We start from the raw sequence: 623 nt of genomic DNA, 5'->3' as shown, positions 1-623 counted from the left end.
AGTTACCTGCTCTGTTTTCTTCGCTATGAAGTCAGCCATGTTAGTCACCAGTCATCAGTCCAACACTTTGGCCAAGAGTAAATTATCTCCACGACCATGTACAGGTGTGAACGGGTGTATGGCTTCCAATACACTGAGCCTGGCCTCCAGTACAGTAAATAAACTACTTTCATTATATGAATTACTAAAGGACGTAGAGGAACAACTAAACATAAGACACAGCGAGCAGAGAGAGAAGTCATCACTAACTGCTAAGCTAAAGAAACGAGCAGATCTGAATAGCAGGTAAACAACAGAAACGAGCAACTGGAGATGATACAATGCTCTTACTGCACCAAAGGAATAAAAGCCCTGTCAAGAAAAAAAAAGGGTTTCTGTCCACTGACATGTTAGAGTGCTTTTAATTTGAAAGGGTTACAAAATATGTCATGCTGTAAATACAAGCTTTTTATGTTTATTTATGATTCATTTAGACTAATGAGGCTACCAGGCAGTGTGCACTCTGTGCACTGTAGCCAATTCAGTTAAAGGTCCATACAGTCTAAAGGTGGATGTCCATGTGTTGTTTGATTATAAAGCAGCTCTAGCTTCTATATTAATACTGTGAAAGTATCAAAGCCTCA

General features: G+C 39.3%; 1 protein-coding gene across 2 annotated transcripts in view; it reads right to left on the bottom strand.

Annotated features, from left to right (window-relative positions):
* LOC111667956 (uncharacterized) overlaps positions 1 to 623 on the bottom strand; it is an 11,582-nt gene that overhangs the window by 8,939 nt on the left and 2,020 nt on the right. The gene's annotated exons all lie outside the window — the stretch shown is intronic.

Source organism: Seriola lalandi, unplaced genomic scaffold, assembly GCF_002814215.2.
Source record: "Seriola lalandi dorsalis isolate HSWRI2012SDOR001 ecotype SW California unplaced genomic scaffold, Sedor1 jcf7180002054694, whole genome shotgun sequence".
Classification (NCBI taxonomy): domain Eukaryota; kingdom Metazoa; phylum Chordata; class Actinopteri; order Carangiformes; family Carangidae; genus Seriola; species Seriola lalandi.
The sequence above is the reverse complement of the archived record's forward strand: the minus strand, read 5'-3'. Positions and strand labels throughout refer to the sequence as shown.